The sequence below is a fragment of the Trichosurus vulpecula genome, chromosome 1, assembly GCF_011100635.1.
Source record: "Trichosurus vulpecula isolate mTriVul1 chromosome 1, mTriVul1.pri, whole genome shotgun sequence".
Taxonomy (NCBI): Eukaryota; Metazoa; Chordata; class Mammalia; order Diprotodontia; family Phalangeridae; genus Trichosurus; species Trichosurus vulpecula.
The window spans coordinates 524,608,006-524,627,922 of record NC_050573.1 but is presented as its reverse complement, the minus strand read 5'-3'; positions in this window follow the sequence as shown (position 1 = coordinate 524,627,922).

The following is a 19,917-nucleotide window of genomic DNA, read 5'->3' as shown; positions in this document are numbered from 1 at the left end:
CTATCTGTATGACCTTGGGCCAGTCATTGACATCTTTAGGTTTCCCTTTTTTCAACTGTAAAATGAGGAGATTGGACTAGATGGTTTCTGAGGGTCCTCAAAGTCACAGACCTAGATCTAGAAGGGACCTGAAAGGCTATCTAGTCCAGTTCCTCCCCACCCCCATTGTACAGTTTAGGACATTGAAACCTAGGGACACTGTCCAAGGTCATACAATAAGCATCTGAGCTGGGATTTGAACCCAGTACCTCTGGCTCTAGAACCAACCCTCTTTCCATACACCACCACACCAAATGGTGAGATCTCGGTTTCAATTCAAATGCTCAGCATTTCCTGTTTGTTGGTCCATTCTTTCCACTCTAACTTGCCAAGTCAGTACCTCATTTTGTCTTTTGTTCTTCAAATAATGTTTTTTTTTCCCAATTACCTGTAAAAACAATTTTTAACATTTATTTTTTCAAAGTTTTGAGTTCCAAATTCCTTCCTTCCCTCCACTCTCCCCTTCAAAGCATTTTGATATAGGTGATACAAGCCATACCTTATTTTTGACCAAGTCTGATATTTATCTAAAGCACACCAATATATACCTTACTCTCAATTTGCAGATAATGCCGCTGTTTTGAAATAAAACGGTGGCTAAATACTATGGGTACTTTTAAAAGTAGATAAATTATGTTTTTATTCAGCAAATAAATATATGCAAACCAACCACAAAGTATTCTTCCCAGAAATGATGAGCAAACCAACATGAGTATTTATCACAAATAGAATATATCTAACATAGAAAACTATCTCTAATATAGATGACCACCTAACGTGGAAGACCTGCACATAGCAGGAATTGGTCTACATCAGACACTCAGCATTTTTTTCATGTGTCATAGACCCTGTGGCAGTCTAGTGAAGTCTATGCAGCTCTTCTCACAATTTTTTTAAAAAAATTCACCATCGAAGGAAATGTGAATTTCAGTTAGAATAAAGACGTAATTTTTCCACATCCAAGTTCACGGAACACATGAAATCTATTCACCACCAACTCGGAGGTCTGTGGACCTCCAGGTTTAAACACTTGGTATAAATGCATAGATGTGATCTAGGATCTGGCAAACTTCATCTTCCAAGGTTAACCACAACATCTGCCTTTGTGGAGAGCTGGAGAATGACCTTGACCGGGCTATCACTATTTCACTGTTTTATCTTTGGGAGGACTTGGGAGGGGGACGGTTGAATTATATCTATTATGCATCACATGTTTGTGGTTGAGGGGCATGATATTCTTTTGGGGTTCAGGATAAAAGCCATTTCTTTTGGTCACTTTCAGCAGAAAGCACTTCCCAGACCAGGGGACCAGACCAGTTAGCTTACTTTTGGCCAACTTGTCTTCTCTCTTACAAGATACTTTTTACACCCAAGACCATCATGAATAGCTAGCAGACATATTTATCAAAACAAACAGTGAGCAGTAACCCGAGAAGTGATACAGATTCGATTACATGATAGAATGTACAAGAATAAACAGGCTGGCTCTTCAGCTCAGAAGCAAGATGAACTCTCAGCTCGGACAAGGACGCAATGACCTCACCAAAGAGTCTGTTCTTAGCAGTGTCTGGAGATGCAGGTGTGGGGAATCAAGAGACCGGTCATGGCAGTACTACCACTCTCACTGTTACGGACACTACTACCATTACTTCTACTATTACTGTTACTAATACTACTTTCACATTTGAACATGGTAATATTTATTATTATAACAGCTAGCATTTACATAGCACTATGTGCCAGGCACTGTGCTAAGCACCTTACAAATATTATCTCGTTTAATTCTCACAACAATCCTGGGAGGTAGGCCATTATTATCCTAATTTTATAGGTGAAGAAACTGAGGCAGGCAGGTTAAGTGACTTGTCCAAGGTCACACAGCTAGTAAGTGTTTGCGTTGAGGTCTTTCTAAATCCAGGCTTACTCTAGCGACGGTACTGCGGTGGTACTTGAGACGCATGGGGGTGTTCAGGGAGGACTGGCACCTTTCAGGGCTGCTCTTCCACCTTTGGTGTCCACCTGGCGCAGTGGCCACACTCTGCTAAAACCGTCTTGGCAGATGGGCTAAACCAGGTCGAGAATAACCAACAGGCCTCAAATATGTGGGTGAGTTAGGGATAGTTCTACCCCAAGCATGGAAAGGATTCCTCTGGCAGAGTGGTCGGATGAGAATGATTTGTTCCAGTGGCCATGAAGGCAGCCGAGGCAGATGCTGTGGAGCGCTTGGAGTGTGGTGAGACGTCAGAGATGCCAGGATCATCTGCTGCGTCCTGGGCCGTAGCCGGTCATCTTGACTTTTGCCCTGCCACCAGACTTCGATGACCCTGGAAGGGAGAGTGAGGCTGACAACTTTATGCACCTCTGCCTCTCTTAAATCTGATTCATGCACAAGTCAAGACATCGCCCATGATGTCGCTGGTCCTCATGAACAACAGTAGTGGTACTGCTATTAATAATACCACTTTAAATTTGAATATGGCTCTATCCTTTCCAAAGCACTTGCACATCCATTATCAAATTTGTTCTTCAATTATTAATTGATAATCCTTTAATTTACATTTATACAGAGCTTTAAGGTGATCAAAGCACTTTTAATAACAATAATGAGAACTACTTATATAGCACTTTAAGATTTGCAAAATGCTTTATAAACATTATTTAATTTGATCTCTGTAACATCCCTGGGCTGTCAGTGCTATTATTATCCCCATTTTCTAGGCAAGGAAACTGAGGTCAACAGAGGTTAAATGACTTGCCCAAGGTCAAAAAGTGTCTGAAGCTAAATTTGAACTCAGGTCCTCCTGACTCCAGGCCCAGTGCTCTATCCACACTTTGTCACTTAGCTGACTCTGCATATATAATCTCATTTGGGTCTCACAACAACCCTGTAAAATATGGAGGGACTATGTATTGTTACCTCCATCTTATAGATGGAGAAATAGAGCCTAAAAGAGCTTAAGTGATTTATGTATGGTCACACAACTAGAAATCTATAATCTCGTAGAGAAAGATGCCAAGGTGCTATGATCACCCATTTATTGACTAGGAAAGGAAGCCACAGAGAAGTTACATGACTTACTCTGGGTCTTCTTGCTCTCAGTTCAAGACTCTTTCCACTCTGTTACACTGCCTCTTAGGAAAGGAAGGACTTAATTAATCTTGACTCCTACTCAATATAGCTAGTTTTAAGAGTCATTAATAATTAACGATGTCTGGCACAGGACAGGTGAGAAAAAAAGAAAGAAGATTTGATTGAGTCTTCTGTCTGAGTGGAGGCTGTGGGAAAGGCTGGCTGGTACAAGTTCTCTATGGGTGAAGACTTATTTGCAAGGTTAATTTAAGCCCAGTCTCCATCAACCACTACCGGCTTTGATGCTCACTGTTGTAGACCCTGCCTGACTCAGGTAAGTCTGGTCCCACATTTGGGGATTGGGACAAAAGTCACCCATGTCCAGTGTGTGGCATGCAGTAGGTGCTAAACAAATGCTTTATCGCTTTATCTTACAGCATCTGAAGTTAAATAGCCATAACACAGAAAGTATATTCGGGAAGGATACAGGGCTTGTTCAGGTAGACAAAGCCTCCCTCATCTCGTTATAGAATCATGGCTGATCAGAAGGGTTTGTTGACAGAAATGACCATGGAATATCTGTCAAGTGGGAAAGTTGTTGACTCCCTGTGGGCAGCTTTTTTATTCTGGCCACTGGAAAGCCACATTGTAGTCCCCTTGACCAATCAATTCTTGAAGACAACTTCCCTGCCTTTTAGGGGAAAATTAGCCTGGCCTACATGGCAGGGTCTTGGTAGTAACTAACCCAGCCTACATGGCCCATGCCATACTTGCACAGATATATCTAGTTTTATGTATGACAGCTATTCCCAAAATATGGTGAGTAAATCAAACATACAAATAAAATACTACCCAAGAGTCCTCCATACTAAGGAAATCAGTCCCTAACCCTAAAGATCCTCAAAACCTAGTAGTTGCCTGGCACATGTTTGGTGTTTTATAAATGCTTATTGGATTAAATTGGAAGCGCCATGTCTGAAGTCATGAAGACTCATCTTCCTGAGTTTAAATCTGGCTTCATACACTTACTACGTGACTTTGGGCAAGTCACTCCACCATGTTTGCCTTAGTTTCTTCATTTGTAAAATGAGCTGAAGAAGGAAATGGCAAACCACTCCAGTATGTTTGTCAAGAAAACCTCAAATGGGGTTATAAAGAGTCAGACATGACAACAAGGAAAGATTGCTCCAGAGGGCCCCAAATGTTATTGAGAGGATTTTGGACTTTATCTGGTAGGCAACAAGGAACCACTGTTGGCTCTCAAGTAGACTAGTGATGGAATAAAAGGGCTATTTTAAGAAGATGTGTCTGATAGCAGTATCTGGGTTGAATTGGAAGTGAGGTGGGAGAGACTGTTGTCAGGAAGTTCAAACTAGGAAGAGCTCAGCTATCAAGTCAATAGTCCAGGGGCCTGGACCGAGTTGTGTAAAAGTAGGAATGCAGATGAAACCACCTATCTGGAAGAGCTTTCATGGGAAGGAACAAGAGGACTCAAAGGCAGAGGAGATATAGATCATAAAGAAAAGAGAGGAGTCAAAGGGGAGATTCCTTGCCTCCTTGAAGACTAGACAAACACTGGTACCATGGACAGAAAAAGAGAAGAAGAGAGAGAAAAAATTTCTTCTATCAATGTAGTACTTTGTAGTTTACAAAGCACTTTACCTCAGTTATCTTACTTGATCCGCACAACCCTAGAAGGTAAGGAGAATAAGAATTTTTGTTCTCATTTATTTTATTTTTGTGATTGCCTGTATTTCTTTAAATTGTATTTTTAATTTATAGAATAAAACAAACATTCCCATAACATAGTATAAAAAATGACTGTACCCAAAACTGCAAATCTGCTATGCAAAGCTTGCTATTCCTTTCAAATATACAACAAAATTATCATGTAAATTTCTTTTTCTTTTTTTCTTCCTTATCTCCCCATCCCCAGAGATGGCTACCATTAGACATAAATAGGTATATATACATATATATACATATATATGTAAAATTATTCTATACATCTATTTATCAGTTCTTTCTCTGGATTCAGATAGTGTCTTTCTTCATATGTCTTTTATAGTTTATTGAATTTACAGTTAATTTGGGTAAATAGAATATAATATAACATAACATAATATAATATAATATAATATAATATAATATAATATAATATAATATAATATATGACTTATTTGCTCAAAGTCATTCTCAAAACAATATTGCTGTTACTGTATACAATGTCCTCTTCGTTCTGCACATTTTGCCCTTCATTATTTCATGCAAGCCTTTCCATGTTTTCCTAAGGTCATCGAGCTCATCATCTCTTCTACACAGTCAGTCATATACCACAGCTTGTTCAACCATTCCCCCCATTGATGGGCATCCCTACAATTTCCAGTTCTTTGCCTCCACAAAGAAAGCTGCTATAACCATTTATGTTCTCACTCAATAGATGAGAAAACTGAGGCTCAGAGAAGAAAGTGCTTTACCTAAGATCACACAACTAAGAAAAAGCAAAACCAGGTCTCAGAACAAGGTCTTCTGGCTCTGAGTGTAACCCTCTTTCCACTACCTTTGAGCTGCCTTCTTACTGCAAGGTCAAATACTGAAGCTGAAGCTTTAATACTTTGGCCACATAATGAGAACGAAAGACTCATTGGAAAAGACCCTGATGTTGGGAAAGACTGAAGGCAAAAGGGAAAGGAGATGGCAGAGGAGGAGATAGATAGATGGCATCATGGAAGCAACGAACATGAGCTTGGATAGATAGTGTAGGATAGAAGGGCCTGGTGGGCCTTGGTCTGCGGGATCACAAAGATTCAGACAGGACCGAGCTCTTGAACAACAACAACAACAAAGCTGCCCTTATTGGAATAGCTCTTATCAATCAGCATTTCAGGGTCTACAAAACACTTTATTTGCATTATCTTATTTGATGACAATCATCACAGGAGAATAGGATCAGAGACTTAACGCTGTTAGGGACCTCAGAGGCCATCTCGTTCAAGCCCCCAATTTACAGATGGGAAAACTGAGGCCCAGGTAGGACGGGTGACTTGCCCGAGGATGCACAGGTAATAAGCATCAGAAGCAGGATATGAACCTAGTTCTTTGGCCAGTGTTCTTTTCACTTTACCAGGCTGATGATGACTATGATTTCAGTTTCAGACGTGCTGATCTTGAGATGATTATGGGATATCCCAGTGGGCACGTTCTAAAAGTAGTAGTTGCCTATAGGTATAATAATAACCCAACCCTACCCCTAATTATCTGTTTCAATAAATTTAACTTCTCATGTCCAATTCACTTAAGGTTTCTATTAAAGCAAAGCCCTTCACACACATGCGCGCGCACACACACACGTTTGTACTGGAAGCTTAGATCAACGAAATCGATCAACTTAGCAGCACTCCTAAGAAAGTGCCTACTGTGTGCCCAGGAGACACAAAGGAACCAAAGCAGAGCTATGGTTCATACTAGTGTGATATGAAAGAATCTTTGTCCCAGGCACCAACACGTTCGTTGCCCAAAACAACTGAAGGACGCCAACCGACCCCAGGTTCCAGTTGCTAAGACTCCTCCTTACTGTTTTTGTCCCCAAGAGGAAAAAAAAATTCCTAGCTATGGCTCTGAGAAGATCTTAGAAACATAAGCCCATAGATTTAGAGCTGGAAGGGGCCTCAGAGATCATCGTAGTCCAAACTCCCAGTTTATAGATGAGAAAATGGCGACCAAGAGATAGTGATAATCAACATCACACAGGTAGCAAATGGTAGGAATGGGATTTGAACATAGGTCGCCTGCCTCCAAATTCAGTGCTCTTTTCACCGCCCCACACAGCGAATTCCTTGCCCTAAGGGAGCTTACAATCTGATCCAAGAGGCAAAACACAATCTGGTGAAAAATCAAAGAATACAAAAATGATGATAAGATAGCCCAGGGTCAGGGGTTCTTAATGTTTCTTGGTTGTGTCACAGACCCCTTTGTCAGTCTGGTAAAGCCTTATAGACAGACCCCTTCTGTGTGTGTATTTTTTTAAACTACAATTGAAGGAAATACTAAATTTTAATTTAGTGGTCAATGAAAATAAAGATGTAATTTTTTTCCCCACCCAAATTCACGGACCCTCTGAAATCTAACTATGAACCTCATGTGAAGAACCTTCCTACACTAAAATAATTAGATGGCATAGAAAATCAGTGCAATGATGCTGTCGAGTGACAACTGGAACATCCACAGCTGCAGTGTGTTTATCCTGTCCAGGCAATGCAGGTAAAGCAGAAGGCATCAGTCTTCCATGGGGAAGCAAGCTCTGGCGACAGAAAAAACTGAGAGCACATGCTTTGAAGCCCGTTAAATGCTCCAGTACTTCAAAGGTTCAAATTTCACAAGTGTGCGTGTCCCTTCCATCCATGCAGATTGCAACCCTTCTATGACCTGGCGGTGTCTTCCAGAGTTGCTAGAGTTAAAAAGTTTGTGGTGTTCACTATAAGCACACAACACTCCATTTCTTGACTGGGCATTTTCTCTGGTTGTCCCTAAGACTCTCCTTCCTCATGTCTGCCTCTTGGTTTTCCTAGGTTCTTTTGAGTCCCAGCCCAAAATCTCACCTTCTACAGGAAGCCTTTCCTGATACCTTAAAGCCAGTGCCTTCCCTTTGAGATTATTTCCAAATCATTATATACATTACATATACATATACATCTTGTTTGTACATAGTTGTTTACATATTGTCTTGCCCATTAAACAGTAAGATCTTTAAGAGAGGGAACCAGTTTTTTGTTGTAATTTGGGTTTTTTTGCTTCTCTTTGTAGCCCCAATGCTTTGCAGAGGGACTTGCACATAGTAGGTGCTTAACAGAGGGCCCAGCACATATTAGGTGTCTAACAAATAAATGCTTTTTGATTTGACTTGATGAGCCAGTTTGAACTTAGTCTGGTCTTCAAACAACAAAAATATGAGTCTTGTGGCAGGGTCATGAACCTAAAAACAATATGCAAATGTGGGACTATTTCTATTATTATATCAAACCTGCCAAATTCAGTTACACAAAAATGTCCATAGTAACAGGGGGAATGATAGGGATTGCACCTGTGAGTTCATTGGTATAGAGATGATGAAACTCCCTCGACCAGTGCAGGTTGGCACTTTCTCTGCAATTTATAATCTTAGTATCATATTATAGCAATAATAATAAACACTGACACATAGAGTAGCATTTTAATGTTTGTAAAACACATTAAATATGTCGTTTTAGGTGAGTATCACAATAACCCTGTTGGACACTATAGGTATTTTATTTTTTTTAGTGGACCTGTTTAAACTACCCTCATTAGAGTCAGGAATTCCCAAATGAGGAAACTCCTTCTAGCAATGCACATCACCACCTGCTCTGCAACTAGAGCTTTAGAGAGTTTTCTGGAGCCCTTAGAGGTTAAGTGACTTGTCCATGGTCACACAAACAATGTTAAAGTTTCTATATAAAGGCAAGGGGTGATTCTCATAGAATCTGAGCATTGAAAGGGACTTGGAGACAAGTCATCCACCAGCTTTCAGGAATATCACCCTTAGCCCATCTCTTTGGCTGCCTCTCCATCATTCCATTTCCTCCTCTCTCTCGATTGTCTATTCCAAAGAACAACTAGCCTGTCCATCAGAAGATTCCCAGCTTTCCCCAGCTAAGGATTAATCCCATTTGCAATCGATCTGTCTTGTATATGAGGATACAGAACAGCTGGCCATCGTGCTCTATATAATCAGTGAAACAAGCAGTCAGTCAACAACCCTTGTCAAGCACCCGCCATGCTTAAATCCTTAGTAAGCTCTGAAATAACCAAACACAAATTCTCATCATCAATCTGTATTTTCCGAGAGTCGGCAGAGTACAGGTTGTTGTCTGTAGGGACCAGAGTAGCTCTGGGCATCCTGCTCTCAAGTTGCTTCCCATCTGCAGAGAGGATAGTTAGATGGAGATCCTTTGTGCTAGTGATCTCAGAGCACCTCATAAAAAGCATTCAGTGAAACATGCCGTCGTCCCAGTCCCTGGCATGATCAATTTCTTCCTTTTCCATTTCCCAGCATCTCCCAGGCAGGGGGTGAACACCGAGGAGGCACGGCCTGCAGGGGAAGCGCAGCTCCCCTGGAGTGAATTGCCAGGACCCAGCAGAGAGACCACTTAAAACCTAAAAGCACCCACTGTGGTCTCAATGCCCAGAATGCTGACAGTGACTGCGGGGTGCTAATGCTCTATCTAGTGATTGGGGGTTTGTTAATTCAATAAATGGGGCTCAAGTCACACACTGTTCTCTGGTAGCCACAATGGCCCTGGCTGCTGCCTGGATGTGGGATTCTGAGAATCAAAGGACATTTGATCATTTGGAGCCTAAGGTATTCCTTTTATATGGACTTTTCTTGATTCCACTACCGTACCTTCTCTCTATCATTTATTCTTTTATTCAACAAGTCTGGATAGAGCATCTCCAGAGTGCTAGGCAGGAATGTGACATCAGGCTTGTCTTCAGAGAGCTAGTTGTCCTATGGAGAAGACGAGACAAGTTGATGCTGAATAACATTAGGATGATTTACTAATGAAACTGGCTCCCGTCCCTTAGGAGTATAGATTTAGATCCAGAAAAGATCTTACAGGTTGTCTGGTCCAACCTCTCATTTTTACAGGTAAGGAAACTGAGACCTGAAAATGCTAAATGACTTGCTTCAGATTGCATAGGGAGGAAGCAGTTGAGCTGAGCCCAGGTTTGAGCCTAGGGACTCAAAATCCACTACTATTTTCACTAAACCAGGCTTTCTTCCTCCTTAGACCCCCAATTTTTGAAATGTGTCCCCATAGAGCAGGGTTTCTTAATCTTTATTGTGTCATGGACCCCTTTGGCTGTCTGGTAAAACTAATGGACCTCTTCGAAGTGGAAGAAAATAGAAAACTGAAGTTAGAGGTTAGTGAAATTAAAGATGCAAACTTTTTTCCCCATTCACAGTCATTCCCTGCCCCCAATCAAGTCTTACCCATGATCTGGAGACCCCAGGTCAAAAATGCCCAATTTAGAAGGAATCCACTCAAAGTTCATCAAGAGACAATCTCAACCAAAAGGAAGAGTGATGAGAGTTTTCCCCCTGGTTTTGTTCCAGGTTCTGGGCCTTAGGCAGCTTACTAGTGCAGAGAGGAAGGGACTTGGAGTTGGGAAGACCTGAGTTTGAATCTTGACTCTGACATTTGATACGTGATCCTAGGCCAGTCACTTAAACCCTTCTGAACCTCAGGTTCTTCACCTCTAAAATGGGAATAACTTCACAGGGCTGTCCTGGGGACCAAACAAGATAATATAGGTAAAAGCACTTTAACAAACCAACCAACACATTGATCCAAAATGGACAATATTTGCAATGTTCCCCACCCTTAGTCCTCCCGACTTCTGAAAAGGAGAAAGGAAGGCATCACCTGTTGTTGGTCAGCCATTTTTCAGTCATGTCTGACTCTTCATGACCTCACTTGGGGTTTTCTTGCCAAAGATACTGGAGTGGTTCACCATTGCCTTCTCCAGCTCATTTTACAGATGAGGAAACTGAGGCAGACAGGCTTAAGTGACTGGCCCAGGGTCAAACAGCTAGTAAGTGTCTGAGGCCAGATTTAAACTCACAAAGATGAGTCCTCCTGACTCCAAACCCATCACTCTATTTACTCTGTCACCTGGCTGCTAAAGGAAGTCATCACCTATTTTTAATTTTTTATATATTTTTAAAATTTTTATTTTTGTTTTTTTCTTTCTATATCACCTTCATTTCCAAACAGATCTAACTCCCTTCTCCTATACAAAGAGGCATGTGCTCTAATGAAGAGGGAAAAGAGCACTTCAGCAAAACTACCCAACATAGCAACAGCGTGTGTAATTTTCCGCACCCTTAGCCCCTCACCTTTGAAAAGAAGGAAGGGAAACATCACCCTTATTCCACAAACTAAAGAAATTGAGACCTAAAGGGAGGCGGGTGGAGGTGGGGAACAAAGGGACTCCCCCAAGGTTATAGAGGGACATACTGGGGAAGCTGGGATAAGGCCCTGGGGCTCCTGACACCTAGTCGGATGCCCTTCTCAGTACAACTCCAGCCTGCTTAAGTCAGTACATGTTTACTTCCATGAACATAGTCCCAGCTGCCCAGGGCTGGAAACCCAAAGCTACTGATGCAGCAAGCTACAATTCAGAGGCCCAGAGCTGCATTCTGCAGACGGCAGCTCCTCAGGGCCACTGGGAGCCCCAGCTGTTTCCCACCTCTAAGTGTTCCAGCCAACCCTCTGGTTCCAAAACCAGGCCATCGGCCCCTACCCTGCTGGCTGAGGCTTGTCAAATCGAACCTCGCACCACTGCCTGAGAGAAACATTGGGTGGGGGAGGGTGGCGGCATTTATTTTATTATTTTATTTTATTTTATATTTTATTCTTTCACAAGCTAAGGAACTGACTGTTGGGAATCTACTCGCTGATCTTGGCACTGATGTGGACTGACAGGCCACTGGTTCCAACTAAAGAAAGCCAAGGGGATGAATAGGAAGAGAAGTGTGAACACACTGAATATTTAACGTAATTACACACCTCCTCCCCCTCACCCCTGGAACTGGCTGCCACTGGTTCCCTCATTAGCTGTCCTGGAGGCAACCCTGGGCTGCTGCTGTTCTGAGAATATTAGCTATGGGATCCAGCTGGTCATTAACAATGGAAAAGGAGGGTGTGTGTGTGTGTGTGTGTGTCTGTGTGTCTGTGTGCATGTGTGTCTGTGCATGTGTGATCAGAGAAAGGGTAGGAGAAGAGATGAAGGAGATCATAGGGAAGAGAAGGAGAATCATAAGACAGTCTTGTGACTCCAGAACTGGGGAGTTAACAGTCCTGGGTTCAAATGCTCACTGATCCCCAAGTCTTCACTGCCTACAATATATTCTTCCCATCACCTTCTCCACCTCCTGGATTTCCTGGACTCCTTTCAAGACCCAGCTTCCCTTGTACAGGAAGCCTTTCCTGGCCCCACCCCTTAATCCCCCTCCCCCTCACTTCTGATCCTGTCCCTTGGGATTACTTTACTTTTACAATTTACGTATCTTGTAAGCAGTTATCTGCATATTGTTTTCCTCATTAAAATATGAGATCCTTGAAGCCAGGGACCATATGTTTTTTCTTTTTTTTTTTAACTTTGTATCCCAATGCTTCGCACAGTTCCAGGCACACAGTAAAGACTTAATAGAAGCTTGTTGACAGGTTGACCCACTATCACTCACCACATGTGTGACTCTGGGCAAATCTCTGAACTTCTCTAGAGCTCACTTTTCTTATCTATATAATAAGGGGTTTGGACTGCATCAGAGGTTCTTAACCTGGGATCCATAGATGCCTCCCCCCACCACCAAGGGTCCATGAATGGATTTCAGGGGGTCCATGAACATGGATAGGAAAAAATTACATCTTTATTTTTTTCATTAGCCTCTAACTGTAATGTTAATTACATTAATGTAATGTTAATGTAATATAGTATTTCCTTCAATTCTTTAAAAATATTCTTCTGTGAATGGGTCCATGACACTAAAAAGAATAAACCCTCGCATTGTGTTGTGTTTGTCCTTCGTTCTTGAAGAGGACCAAAACCCTTGCATTAGATGGTGTCTAAGGCCCCTTCCAGATCTAAATCTTGGATCCTCTGAAAGTATAGGGGGAGAGGTGGCCAGAACAGAGATGGAAGGAGGCTCTTCCCTCCCACTGGGTGATCTTTGCTGACCCTTCTTGAGTTTCCTAACCTGTACTGGATTGCTCCCCTAAATGGGCAGGACACTTAGGAGAAGGGAGTGAGTATCTGTGGGTGCCCAGTCAATCACTCCCTCCCCAGCCAGTTCCCACAGCTGGTATACCAGAGGGAGCCTGGGGTCTGGATAAGGGAGAGAGGAGATCCCAGGATGGGGAGCAAGAACCCAGGGTTAGATGGAGGAAGGCGGTTCTGATCAGGGTAAGGTGGAATTTCTGAGACAACTTCCTGGTAGGGGCCCACTTCCAGGGCTGGAAAAAGAAGGCAAGAGAATAGAAATTAAAACTCAGATTTCTTCCTTTATAATGGAACCAATGCAAATGATTTTGGAGAGTCTGGAAGTCTGACAGGGAGAAGCCACTTCCTGCTCAAGGTCAGGGTCAGGCTGCCATCTTGGTCAAGGTCATGTAGCTAGGCCAAGTCCTGTGATCCTTCCTCTGGTTGTGTCTCTCAGAGAGCTTCACAAAACAGCAATAATGAGCCTTTTAGCCTCCTCCATAGCAGGCAGAGGATCAATAGAAAATGCAGGATAAAAGGGACGAGGGAGAAGGAAGAAGAGACAAACAAAAGGAATTTTTCAAAAAATGGTTTCTGCCTTGATGTGTAAGGATTTCAAGATAGTGCTGCAAAGCAGAGTTCCTCATACCTAGCCCACCCTGGCTAGGTCCAGCCCCTTTGAATCCTACCAAACTGGAAAAGAGAGTTTATACATGAATGTAAACCTTTGTTCTCAGTAATGAAAACCAGTCACAGGGTCACAAGATTTAGAGCTAGAGAGACCTTAGATATCATCAAGGCCAAATTCATAATTTGACACAGGAGGAAACTAAGGTCCAATGACCTGCCCAATGTCAGGGGACTTTAGGAGGGCTGACAGGGACCTTTGTCTCTGCATAAAGGAAATTAGGAGGTGGCTGTAGTTTTCCGCAGTCTTTTTCTCACTCAGAACCATAACTAAGTCAGGGTGACTAGGGCTATATCCCAGAGTGCTGAAATCCGGGGAGAGGCACACTTCCTCCTTATGTGCCTCCTAGACCTCCATCAACCTTCACCATGTAGCATAGCCCCTATTCCTTGCCTGGCCCAGGCCATCATCAACACCCCCCACGCCCCGCCAGGTTCCCATCACCCTGCTCCCGCTTTCCTGGGATTCACCTTCTTCTCCAAGTCCCTGGAGTATGGGTTAGACGAGGGGTGGGGAACCTGCAGCCTCAAGGCTACATGTGGCCTCCTAGGTCCTCGAGTGTGGCCCTTTTTGGCCAAAGTGCTGCACTCAAAGACCTAGAGGGCCACATATGGCCTCGAGGCTGCAGGTTCCCCACCCCTGGATTAGACTCTGGAAGGATGGGCTATTCCCTCTCCCGGGATGTACCTAGAGTTAGACTGTCCTCTTCACTGTGGCTACCCATTCCTCGACCTCCACTCAACTTTTCTTTACCTCAGGAGAAAGGATCATTGACAAGGAAATGCATTAGGAATCTATATCTAGAGTTAGAAAGCACCTCAGAGGCCATTTCACTTTATAGATGAGAAAACTGTGAAGTATAAGGGACCCGTCCAAGGTCACACAGTTAATAAGCAGTCAGAGATGGTGTTTGAATCTAGGTCCTTTGATTGCAGAGACTGTGTACTTTCCACTGTTACACCCAGACTCCTAGTTACGGCGCCATGTTTCCTAGGCCTCTTTGGGGAGGAAGGAGAGAGCGAACGAAACAGGCTGATTGGAGAACATGGTAAATGTTAAGTTGGCTCAAGGGGACTTCACCTTCTAGAATGGTGGTTTTCTCTGTAAGTCTATTCAGTGGCTCCCCCCTCAGACTTCCCCTGCCCCCAAATAGGAGATTCACAGGGTCCTTGTAGGAAGGGAGAGTCTCCAAGATGGGGAGCAGACACCCCTCCCTCAGAGCCCAGCCTTCACCTGACCGGGGGAGCCTTGCTCCTTTTTTTGTGTGGAATGCTGGGGATGCTGAGGCTCCGTGAAACCTGATTCGATTCTGTTCCTTTCTCTAACCAGGTAGAAAGCCCAGGAGATTACAATCTCCTTTGCAGAGAAGGCCTCAAAGGCTGAATGCAAAATTTACAGCAGTAAACAGGCCAACAAAAGACAAGTGAAACGTGGGAGACACACATAATTCAAAACAAAGCTGTGGGGAGGCTGGTGCACAAAAGACAAGCCAGTACAAGAATCCCGAAGCCAGCCTGCGCGTTGGGGGATAATGGCCAGGCCAATGATTGCGGGGCTGTAAATCAGCAAACAGGTTCTGATGATGCTGAAGGTTTGCCATCGCTCCTGAAACAGGGACTAATTTACAGCCTAGTCACCCATCCAAACCCATTCATTATTTTTCCTACAATGCACAGGAAAGGTTTACATTCTCCATGTAGAAAAGAAGCCCCTTGGGTGGGGAATTTCTTCTACCCTCCCTCCCCCCACCCCGCCCCATCAAAGCAGCAGAAAAAAAATTTGGAGGTATGCAAGTATGTGTATGCACCTGTGGATACCTACATGTATACACGTGCAGAGGATTGTAGATTTTTAGTACCGGAAGGTATCGTAGAGACTGAGTCCAACCTCCTGGTTTTACAGATTGGGAAACTGAGGCACATAGAGATTTGAGTGACATAAGACTTTGTATGTATATGTACGTGGATGTGTCTATGCAAGCACGTACATATGAAACGTCACCAAGATGGCCACCCACGAATGGCAGGCTCCTGGTTCACCAGACCCCTCCACGGCAGTTATGGCCACATCAGAAGGCCGAGGTAAACAATACTGAATATCTCTTGGGACAGAACAGCTTGCATGGGGGAGTAAGGAAACAAAAGTGGGAAGGAAGAGCTACCCTGGGGAGAAAGGAGATTAAATGGCCTGGGACCAGGAGCAGGGTCAGAGCCAGAGCAGGGTGGGAGAAGAAAAATAAGAATAATCCCAGCTGAGGTTGATAGAATATTTTAAAGTTTGCAAAACACTTTGTATACATTGTGTCCTCAAACACTTTACATACACTGTCTCTTCTAAACAATCCTGCAAGATGCTATTTTACAAATGAGAAAGTTGAGGCTCAGAGAGGCTGACTTCCTTTGGGTTCCAGAAGCCCAAACCCTCCTGAGTGGAGAGGGAGCCTTTCTTAACTCAGTGGAATGTACAGTTGGTGCTAGAGGCAGAGAACCTGGGTTCAAATCCTACCTCTGTCAGTAACTACTTGTGAGACTTTGGGCAAGTCACTGAACTTCACTTTTCTCATTTCTAGAACAGGAGGGTGGAATTAGATGGCCTTAAGAGGTGTCTTTCAGGGGCAACAAGGTGGCTAGAGGCAATAGATAGAGAGCTGGGCCTGGAGTCAGGAACACTTGAGTTCAAATCTGTTCTTGGACATTTAGTAGCTGTGTAGACACTGAGCAAGTCACTTAACCCTGTTTGACTCAGACTGGAGAAGGAAATGGCAAACCACCCAGTGTCTTCGCCAAGAAAACCTCAAAGAGTCAGATACAATTGAAAATGACTGAATAACAAGAGGTATCTTTTAGTACTAGCTTTCCTGCCCTTTCCCCACTCTAGCAGGCTGCCCCTGAATAAAGGCAAAATAGCCACCCAGATCACTTTGGCAAAGAGGAGGATCACAGAACAAACATTCCCTGTGGGCGTTCCAGGAAGGAGACAGAATTCCCCCAATCACCCCTTCGGGGAGCTGGTGACTACATTTTCCAAACCTAAAATCAGGACATGTGGTATGACAAATGATATCCCTTCTGCAAAGTCTTGTCAAAAATACACTTTCTTTTCTGGAAACTGGGACTATAATCCCCTGGGATGCCTGGTCACCATATGTTTCTCACTCAGATCGACGAGCAATAATAATTCCAGTACACATTTCAAAAGCATCTAAAGTTGGCAAAGCACTTCCTTCACGCTGATCCCGTGAGGTCCTCTTATCATCCCCATGTGAGAGACAGCAAACTGACGCTCCCAGAAATTCATCAAGTCAGATGCACTGAGTTCAAAGGGACCACTGGGGTCGTCGAGTTCAACTATTACTTAAATCAAAATACCCACAATTCCCAAGTGTTCCCAGACTCGGCCGTTGAAATGACTCAGACCTGGCCCGTTTCCTTTTAGAATTCTTTTTATTTACATTATTGTAGTCATTGGGTATATTGTTCCATACCTCCCATTTTACTGGGAATAGAAAAAAATAATAAAATAGCTGGCATTCATATTGTGTTTTAAAGTTTACAAAACATTTTGGCTGTGTTATTTCATTTGATCTTTACAACAACCCTGAGAAGTAGGTGTTATATTTTCCCCATCTGACAGACAAGAAAACTGAGGCAGACAGAAGGTAAGTGACTTGGCCAGGGTCACACAGCTAATAAGTGTCTGCGGTCACATTTGAACTCAGATCTTCCTGATTGCAGGTCTAGTTCTCTAACCACTGTGCCACCTAGTTGCCTACAACATCTAAGAATAAAGATAATAATAGCTAGCATTTATATAGTGCAGTGGATTTTGATCTCAGGATTCTTTAAATTATTGAAGACCCTGCTCCAAGAGTTTTGTGTATGTAGGTTGTGTCTATTAATATTTACCATACTAGAAATTTAAATGGCCTGGTATTGAAAACAGTTTAGATCTTGTTCCAGAACCCTCGGGGGCACCCCAGAACATACTTTTGAGAACCACCCATATAGTACTTTATGTATGTTATCTTTTTTGATCCTCATAGAAACCCTATGAGGAAGGTGCTATCATCCCCACTTTATAGTTAAGAAAGTCTAGGCTGAGAAAGGTGGAATAATTCACTCAGTGTCACAGAGTCAGTAAGTGTCTAAGGCACTATATGAATTTGGGGGCCCTCACGCCCAAGTCAAGCATTCTCTCCCCTATACCGTCTTGCTGCCTAGGGGAAGTCACTAGCTCAGTAGGGGCGGGGGGAAAGGCTATTTAAGATACTTGTATTCAATGCTTACAGTTTCTGAATAATCAGCTCATTTATTTGAAAGATATCAAGCACCTACTATGTGCTTGGAATAGGGAACCCATTAAATTAAGTTCAAGATCCTTTGGAACTTGAGGGTGGGACATTCCAACCCCTATATCTCTGCTGAGGGAGGCTGGGGAGTTAACACCATAACAGACGATACTTACATACTGCCCCCCCCCTTTTGGAAGGCTGGTAAAGCATCTTGTAATATTACCACATGTGATTCTCAGACCAACCTTGTTTGGATGCGTTATGGTACTACAGGTATTGCTTTTCCCATTTTATAGATTAAAGAAATAGAAGCTCAGGAGAGGGGGAGAGACTTGTCTATGGCCACACTGCGAATATCAGAGGGAAGATTCAAACTCAGTCCTTCCTCTTTCTAAGCCCAGAAGTTTTTCATTAGCACACTGCCCCTCAAGTAAGATATATACATGATTTCATTGGTAGAGGGAATTCTTAGGTGAGGAAGCTCCCTCTACTAATGCACATTGGCACCTTCTCTGCAATTTATAATCTTAGAGTCTAGGCAGGGGTGGGGAACTTGCAGCCTCAAGGCCACAGGTGGCCCTCTAGGTCCAAGCTAACTAACCTGTAAAGTTTGGATTCAGTCAAAGGGGTTCACTTGAGGACTTAGAGGGCTACATGTGGCCTCAAGGCTGCAGGTTCCTCACCCCTGGTCTGGAGTGCCTAGGGCACTGAAAGTTTTAGTGATTTGGCTAGGGTACCACAGCCAGTATGGACTTGGTTTTAAGACCAGCTTTTTATCTGTTGGGGGAGGAGGGGGAGCAGCTAGGTGGTGAAGTACATAAAGCACCAGGCCTGGATTCAGGAAGGCCCGAGTTCAAAAATTACCTCAGACACTTACTTACTAGCTGTGTGACCCTGGGCCAGTCACTTAACCCTATTTACCTCAGTTCTTCATCTGCGAAATGAGCTGGAGAAGAAAATAGCAAACCATTTCATATCTCTGCCAAGGAAATTTCAAATGGGGTCACAAAGAGTCAAAGGTGACAAGAAAACAACTTCATCTGTTGATTCCACAATGCCGTGTGTATGTGTGTGTGTGTGTGTGTGTATGTTTGTGTTTAATAAAACTTCCATTCCTCAAAGGATCTGTGGCCCTGGACTCCCTCCACATCTTAGTAGTACTTAGATGTATAATGGATACTCAGTAAGCACAGTAGAAGTTCAGATAAAGGAGGGTGAAATCCAAGGTGATCTCTCCAAGGTATTGAAATGAACTGAGCATACTTCCTGGAAGGAACTGAGCTGGGCCTGTGAAAGATGGATAGGATTTGGCCAAGTGGAGAGCATGGGGGAAGGCATATCAGGCAAGGGGGATGTAAGAAGCAAAAGTATAGAATCAGGAAAACATGAAATATGTTAATAGACTGTTCAAAAGATTGTCCCTTGACAGCCAGTGCCGAACACACATAGGCACGTACATATTTAATTAATTGAAATCTGGGTCATCAAGGAATCCTAACAGTGGAAAAGGGAAGAGTGAAGCAACCTGGGCTTGGCCCAAAGTTGTCTTGCAATCATCAGAGATTCGCGGAAAGTTAGAATTGAAAGGGACCTTAGAGATCATCCGGCCCTACTTCCTCATTTGACAGTTGAGGAAACCAAGGCTCAGGGGAGAGGAATGACTTACTCAAAGTGGTTGATGACATTTTTTTAATTTAAAATTTTACTTGCTCAGACATTCTCTAATTCATGGACACCCACTCCCCCCACCCCACCTGCCCCAGTTCTTTGCTACCATAAAAAAGTAATGCTTTGAGTTTTTTGGTATATATGAGACCTTTCCCTCTGTCTTCCAATTCCATGGGGTATATACCTAGTTATGGTATCTTTGAATAAAAGGGCATGTTTAGTGAATTTTCTAAATTGTCCAAAAATTCAGATTAATTCATAGTCTAATCAATAACGGATTAGTATGTCTGTCTTCCCATAACCCCTCCAACATTTACCATGTTCATCTTAACATTTATTAAGCACTTATGTGCCAGGGACTGTGCTAACTTTGGAGATACA